Raw genomic sequence first — 6864 nt, 5'->3', positions numbered from 1 at the left:
GGCACAGGCCCTCCTGCCCCAGGCATCCCATCCTCAGCCACGCCCTCCCCTGCCTTGGCTCTTCCACCTGGCTGCTGTAACCATTCGGTTTGTAGAGGGGTTTTTTGTTTGTTTGTTTTTGTTTTGTTTTGCTTTGCTTTGCTTTGGTCGTTTTTGTGACATTATAATAGGCCAAGCATCCTGGCCCTGAACTTTCCTGCCTTGAGGGGCTGGCGGGCCTTCGGGCCTGAGCACCTGGAGCTGAGCTGGCAGTGAGTGCCAGCACGTGGGGCCGTAAATGTGTGTAGATGCTGTTTTTCACTCCCTTCCTAACCTCACCTCCTGCTCTTCCCTCCATCTGGCTGGGCATCCCCACACCCTGGGGCCAGGGCTGCCCACATCTCAATGGCCTTTGCTCCTGCTGTGCCTCTCCTTGGGGTGCTTTCTCCTCCTTTTCTTCAGATGCCACCTCCCTTGGGGTCCAGTCTCCTCCACACCCCCTAATCCCTGCACTGGTCATGCTCCTCCCCCTCCAGAGTGGCCCAGCTCGTTGGCCATGGGTCCCTGAAGGCCGTCTTCGCACAGTCCCTTCTGCTTCTCACTTCCTAGGGCAGTGATGGCGAACCTTTTGAGCTCGGCGTGTCAGCATTTTGAAAAACCCTAACTTAACTCTGGTCCCGTGTCACATATAGAAATTTTTTTATATTTGCAACCATAGTAAAACAAAGACTTATATTTTTGATATTTATTTTATATATTTAAATGCCATTTAACAAAGAAAAATCAACCAAAAAAATGAGTTCGCGTGTCACCTCTGACATGCGTGTCATAGGTTCGCCATCACTGTCTTAGGGCCTAGGTCTTGAGACGTGCATTTTCTTTATTTTTTTTTTTAACTTGCAGTATGTTGAAGAAGGGGACGAGTATGACTACAAGCCTTGAAACCACACTTATCCTGATTCAAATCCCACCTCCAGCTCTTACTGTCGAGACATGCATTTTCCAGTGAAATTTCAGGCAGTAAAACCCAGCGCACATGGCGGGGTCCTGCAATAAATCAGCTGTGATCCAATGCCCCGATCCCTGGGGGAGTGAGGCACTCTCTTAGCTCTGTTCCCGTGAACAGGACAGACAGCTGGCTGCCGGCCCATTTCCCCTCCTGCCTGTTATTCTACTTCCCGGAGGACCAGAGTCTTTCTCTGATTCATCCATCAGGTGGAAACCTTGCAGCAGGAAGTGCTCCTGGCCACAGGAAGCCCCACTTGCAACCACTCACACACTCATTCAGCCATCACTCAACACCCGCCTACTGAGTCCTGCTGAGTGCCTGGCCCTGTGCTGGGGAAACCCAGAGGACTCAGACCCCATCTGAGACAGAAACCAGGTGTGGCTCAGGTGTGGGGATGGCAGGAGGGGCCAGGGTGCTGAAGAAGGCTGCATGGAGGAGGTGGCCGATGAGCTGGGCCTGGAGGGGAGTAGGGTTGGGCTAGGCCGGGGGGAGAGAGAGAGGACCCCTGGAGAAGCCAATGAAGAGAAAGCCAGTGGGACTGGAGGATCAGCAGCGAGGTCAGAACCAGATGGCTGTTGGCCTTGAATGCCAAGGCCACAGGATGTGGGTATTATTGTGCGGATGGTAGGAAGCCATGAAAAGCTCCAGAAGGCTGACCCTGGTCACTAGTCTGTGCTTCCAGAAGATAACTTCCTGTCAAGGACTGTTCACTGTACAGGGAGCCTGTCACCATTTAATAGGCACAGGAGGCTCTGGCCAGTGTGGCTCAATTGGTTGGGCTCAGATCATGTTTCGCTCTCACATGGATGTTTCTCTCCCTCTCCCTCTCCTTTTCTCTCTCTCTAAAAATCAATTTAAAAAAAAACCTTTTTTGTTGTTGTTGTTGTTCCTCTTCATCCGAGGATATTTTCCCATTGTTTTTTTTCTTTTTTAGAGAAAGAGGGAGGGAGGGAGAGAGGAAGGAAGGGAGGGTGGGAGGGAGATTGAGAGAAACATCCATGTGAGAGAGACACATCGACTGGTTGTCTCCTGCACATGCCCAGACTGGAGCTGGGGATCAAACCTACTACTCAGTTATGTGCCCTTGTCTGAGAATCAAACCTGAAACCCTTTGGAGTGCGGGCCAACGCTCTAACCACTGAGACAACAGCCAGGGCAACAGAAATATATGTTTTTATAAAAATAACAGGCACAGGTGACTAGAAAGAATGAAAATAACTGATGTGCTTGAGCACATGCTGTGCAAAGGTGAGCACTGTTCTAACCCTGCACAGGCCTCACTCACTTCATTCCCACAGCTCTAGGAGGCACATATTTTACAGAGAAAGACACTGAGGCGCCGAATGGTTACATCATGTTCGAGGTCACACAGTAAGAAACAGACCTGCGTTGGCTCCCAGGCAGCCTGGCTCCAGAGCATCTCCAGCTCTCCACCAGCTCTCGGGAAGGTTTGGGGATCCTTCTCAGCCAGGAAACTCAGCCCCAGACCTCACACCGGAGCCTGGGGGCCAATCAGACCCTCGGCGCTGGGGCCAGGCGGCTGGGGACAATGCCTTTCCACTCCGAAGCCCCAAACCTGCGCCACCCTCTTGCTCAAACAAGTGTCCCAGGAAGTTCAAAACCCAAACGAAGTATAAATAACACCCAGGCCCTACGCCAGGACTGGCTCGCCCAGGAATGTCTCCCCTTGAATAAGGCTGGTCACAAAACCAAGAATAAGCCTGCTGCCTGGCTAGCAGCTCTTAACAGGCCAACAAGAGAGCACCTACCAACGTTCTGGCAATGATCCTTCTTAGCAGCTCCCCCTCTTCCTCTTCTTCCTCTGATCAACCCAAATCTAACCCGACCCAGTAAATATGAAGCAACCCACTCAGTCCGTCAACAAACCCTGGATCTGTTCTGCACGCCCTGCACCTGGTTCCCTGCAAAAACCAAGCTTCTCCCAGAGGAGAGAGCAGGGTAAGGACTGAGGGGCCATCTGCTCTGGGCGGGGAGGTGGACAGGGACAGGATAGTCTGTCACTGCCAGGCCTGGGATGCGTCCAGCAGGTGAGCCCCATTGGCAACCCCCCTGTCACTGTCAAACCTTCTACAGTGATGGGGGCATTCCAACAGCGACTCGGGGTGTCTGAAGGAGATGGTTGTTCTGCTTTATACAAGATTCACAAACTCACCATTTAAACTAAAGGCCAGTCCTGACAGAAGTACCTGCCCGGCAAAGACCGGAAGGACACTGCCCAGCCCCCGGGAGAAGCCTCCGTGCTCCTCTCCCCAATCCAAGTGAGCCGTCCTAGGGCGTGGCTCTCCCGCTGCCCCGTCTGCCCAAGCTTCTCTCTGCCCCCCGCTCCCTGCAGGCCCTGGTCATTCTTGTCCCCCCGGCCTCCTAAAGAGAGATGGAGAGCTGGGCGCTTCACAACCCACGGACGAAGAGCCAGAGGGACTCTGCCAAATCCCGAAAGAGAGAATGGAGCCGGGACAAGAACCCAGGGCCCCTGCCCGCCTTCACTCCAGAGAGAGCAACCCCTGAAACCTCCAGCCACAAACCGCTGGCCCTGGCAGCGGCCGCGGGCTCTTCGCCCAGATGACTCTGGTGCAAACACAGCCCGTGGGTAACAGCGACCTCCGCTATCACTTACCAAGCGCCTGCGATTAGCCAGGCTGAGTGCACCGCAGCTCCAGCTTCCCTTACGCCTCAAGCCGCCTTTGAGGCAGACACTGTTATGCTCCCAGTTTTCAGATGCGATCACTGAGGCGCTGAGAGGCTAGCGGAACTGCCCATAGTCACACAGCTGGCAGATGGCAGGGCCCAGCTCTGGGCAGCTCGCGATGCCATTCCACAGCTAACAGCTGCGTTGGCCACCAAATAACAGAAGGGGACTCACCAGCTAGACGCAGGCACACCCCCTAACAGCGGGGCGCGATGAGCTCCGGGCCGCTGCTACTTGAAGGGAGAGTTGGGTGGTGTGGGGAGAGCTGCCTCCCCTGCCTCCGAGGGTCCCGGGCCCCTCCGTGGGCCGCGCTGCTCCGCGCTGGCAGGGATGGCTGTGGGCGCGCTCTGGCACTCAAGGAAAAACGTTTCCAGCGATGGTAGCAGCTGCTGTTGCCGCAGCTCTGATTCCCAGAGGATCCCAAAGCCTTTCCCATCATTTTTGCCCTTTTTCAGAAACCACTTAGCCGCTGCCCCTCCTCCCACCAGGCCAGGGCTGCAGTGCACTTAGCCACACACAGCCCAGACCAGCCAGAGCTGTGACCTCAGCTCTCAGGGAAGGAGGGCGCTGCTCAGGCCTCCCTAACCCACCACTCCACAGGCAGGGGGTCCTGAAGCAACAGCTCAACAAAGGCGGTGTCCCAGCCCATCTGTAAGGCCAGGTGACAGGTGAGACCGATGGAAGCTGAGATTCAGTCATTCAAAGCTCACCTCCTTCAAATAGCCTCCCGTCACCCCCACGGACCTGGCCTGAAATGCTCACCTCCCCACTCCTGCAGAAACCTCAACTGTGCCTTCCCGTGGCCACTGGTGCCTGTGATCCCAGTGACAACAATAACAGCAGTGAGCTCTCCCCGGGCCCATGCAGTGTGCGGGTTCTGGGCTAGCACTTCATCTGCACCATCTCATCCGCCCTCACAGAGTTTCATGAGAGTGAGTAGGATTCTGCCCCCATTTTGCCCCAAGGACAGTGGGAAGCGTACCGGTCTTGTCTGGAGCTTCCTAAAGCTTGCATTGAGTTCTTATTTCTCTGATGTTCCTATCTTGCTTCACAGATTTTAACGACTCCAGACCCTCCATTTCCCTTCTCGAAGCCTCGCCCCGTGCCTTGCCAAGGAGCATGCTGACTGCTCTGAGTGGCACTGACACCGAGCGGCGGTTCTGCTAAAACTCATGAGATGGTGGTGGGGACAAGACCACAGGGCTGGGCCTCGCCGCCATCCGTGCGGTTTTCTGGATCATGATTTGAACAGGGTGTTCTTGAGTTTATGTAATGATGTACCCATTAAAATTCCCTATAAATAGATCATGTTTTAATAATGACTTCCAGTAGGGGGTGCTTCGCCAAGCTCGTGTGTGATGGGGACAGGAAGCAGTGCAGGTGGGTGGGCCAAGTCTTTTTTTTTTATAACTTTTTTTATTGATTTTACAGAGGCAGGAAGGGAGAGAAGAAGGAGACAGAGAGAGAGGGGGAGAGAGAGAGAGAGAGAGAGAAGAGAGAGAGAAGTTTCCTCCCATTCACACTCCGGGCGGGCATCAAACCCACAACCCAGGTATGTGTCCTGACCGGAATCGAACCCATGACCTCCCAGTGCACGGACAACACTCCAACGAACTGAGCCACACCGGCCAGGGCAGGGTGGGCCAAGTCTTATGCGACCTCCGTTAAAACTGCTAATATCGTGAAAGGCCAGTTCTCCCACTTCGTGTACCACCAGGGGGCACATTGACTTGCACTGAGCTCTCAACCTAGCAATAGGAGCCTAATTCATTTTCTTCATCTACCCGGGCTCCTCACAGATTTGAAGCCAGACTTTCTGGCACAGTTAGCAGCCTGCAAACTCCCATGTGCAGGAAAAGCCTGATCACCACAGCCGGGAACCGTCAGCCTGGCACCTCCAGGAGGGCAGGACCCGGGCGCTGCCAGCCCCAGCCCCAGGGAGAGTAATTAAGGCACCACTGGCAGGTCCCTGTCACCCACCCAAGGGCAGTGACAACTCTGCCAGTCTGGTCTCGAGCTTTCTAAATCTTGTTTTAACTTCCTGACTTCTGTGTCTTGCCTCTCAGATTTGGAATGGCCTCCGGGGTCCCAGGTCCAGATGACAAACTACAACCCTGAAAGCAACTTACTTTCCTTTCTGCACTTGGCCTGCGCAGGAGTGTCACCAGGTGTCACCGAGTCTGAAAGACCAGCTCCCGCGATGGGCAGGGCTCTACGGAGGGCTCAGCACGCTCCGAAAGTGGGTAGAGGCTCAGGGCTGTGCTGGGGGCAGGCATCCGCTCAGCACCTGACTCTGCACCTGACAGCCGAGCCTGCTCTGCAGAGCTGGGACCCAGGGCAGGGACTGGAGCAAGAGCGAGGAGCCGCTGCACGGTCAAGGTTGTGGGCAGGGAATGGAAGCGGGGAGAAAAGGCCGGGCCGGGCCAGACGCTGGCTGCATGAACCTGGGCGGCGGCTGAAGCTCTGGGCCTGCTCCTTAATCCACACCAACGGCAGAGTGCCTGCCCTGCCTGCTTGGCGGGGTTTTGCTGGGGATTAACGAGGACACGGGGTGTGAACGGGCTCTGAGCGGCAGAGCTCCAGGCAGGCACGGGGGTTGCTCTCATCCTCATTATTTCCTCATGAGAACCACATCTGCTGGCTGCGGAGCTCATCCGGCCATTAGCTTGAGGTTGGGACTAATTGTTTTTTAATTTTAAAAAATTTGCTTAATGTTTTCTGAGTCACCCAGGGAGCATCTCCATAGCATGAATATCTCACTTTCGGATTAGCCTGTCTGTAACTGTGGCTGCAAAGAGGTCAGTGCCACCGGCCCTCTTTCCTGCAGGCCCACTGTGCACGTTGTGAGCACATGGTAGTGAGTGGGGTGAATGAGATGGTCTCTGCCTTTAAGGAGGCCAGGACGGGTGAGAAAGGCAGGTGATGCTTACAGAGCGGGGCTCCCTGAAACAGGGACAAGCCAGGGGCCGGCAGGATGCCAGCAGTCACTGTGATGCAGCGGCAAATGTGCTGCCAGGGAGACTGCAGCAGGCGATGGCGTTGAGCTGGGCCTCAGGAGGGGCAGGGTCCTGCCCTGTGAGGAGAACATTCCAAAGATGGGCCCCAGCCCAGGTTAATGTAGGAAGAGGACAGGGCAGAGAACCCCTAACAGGGACCCTGCCCTCATGGA

Source organism: Myotis yumanensis, unplaced genomic scaffold, assembly GCF_028538775.1.
Source record: "Myotis yumanensis isolate MYYU_CA2020_CCGP unplaced genomic scaffold, mMyoYum1.0.hap1 SCAF_16, whole genome shotgun sequence".
Classification (NCBI taxonomy): Eukaryota; Metazoa; Chordata; class Mammalia; order Chiroptera; family Vespertilionidae; genus Myotis; species Myotis yumanensis.
This window is presented reverse-complemented; position numbering follows the sequence as displayed.